Source organism: Urocitellus parryii, chromosome 9 (genome assembly GCF_045843805.1).
Source record: "Urocitellus parryii isolate mUroPar1 chromosome 9, mUroPar1.hap1, whole genome shotgun sequence".
NCBI classification, from domain to species: Eukaryota; Metazoa; Chordata; class Mammalia; order Rodentia; family Sciuridae; genus Urocitellus; species Urocitellus parryii.
This window is the reverse complement of record NC_135539.1, coordinates 19,974,616-19,975,638: the sequence shown is the minus strand read 5'-3', so window position 1 is coordinate 19,975,638 and position 1,023 is coordinate 19,974,616. Positions and strand designations below refer to the sequence as shown.

At 36.2% G+C, this 1,023-nt stretch overlaps 1 non-coding gene across 1 annotated transcript; it reads left to right on the top strand.

Annotated features, from left to right (window-relative positions):
• Nucleotides 1-662: 662 nt before the first annotated feature.
• LOC113185170 (small nucleolar RNA SNORA43) lies at nucleotides 663-798 on the top strand. The gene has a single exon (XR_003301099.2). It is a non-coding gene; the product is annotated as a small nucleolar RNA SNORA43 (small nucleolar RNA).
• Nucleotides 799-1,023: the final 225 nt, after the last annotated feature.

The window sequence follows — 1,023 nt, the reverse complement described above, 5'->3', positions numbered from 1 at the left end:
ACACACAGACACACACCATTGTTCAAACCCATCCCTCACTGGCTTAAGCACTTCCAGAGGATTTTAAATGCCAGGATATTTTTTTCCCTTTCATTTTTCTTTTTTTCCCCTTGTGGGATCTAGACATGAAAGACTAAGACATTCAAAAGTCACCACAAGTATGAGGAAGATTAGAAAGACACCTTGCATGCCCAGATTAAAGGAGGTTTTTTTTTTCATACTTCATTCCTTTTATTGCCAAATAACATTCCATTGTACAAATATATTATATTCTATTTATTCATTTAAGAGTTGATGGACAGATGAGTTGTTTACACTTTTTAGCTGTTATAGATAATATTGCCGTGAACACACATACAGAATTTTGTGTGGACATACATTTTCATTTCTCTTGGGTATAGACCTCATGTGGAATTTCTGGGTCAGAACTGTTGGACACACTGCTAGACTGACATTTTCTATTCCCATTGTGAATGTATAAGGATTTTAGGTTTTTCATATTCTTGTTGGTACTTCTTGTTATCTCTTTTTTTGTTATTACTATCCTAGTGGGTTAAAGGAGGTTTTGTAAAGACCTAATACTTTAACATTGCACCTCAGTTGATCCTTGTTACGGAGATCACTTACAACGATTAATAAACAAAAGCAGCTGCCCTGCAGATGCTGGACTGGGACAGCCAACACCACAGACATGACTGCTTTGCTCTGCCTGTGACATCAAGGCAAAGAGGAAGTAGCTATTTCTGTGCTTAGTTTTCAGACCAGTGCGCACTAAGAAAGATTTATAGCCTAATACTTCTTAGAAAAAAACAACAAGAAACAATAAACAGCAACCCTGGAGCAGAATTACCATATTATTAGAATAACAGTTCAGTTTTCAACAACAACAAAAAAAAATCACTAGTATATAAAGAAATAGGAAGGTATGGCCCACTTATTGGGGAGCAATGCAAAACAATAGAAACTGTCCCTCACAAAGGCCAGATGATATACCTACTGCTACACAAAGATTCTAAAACAACT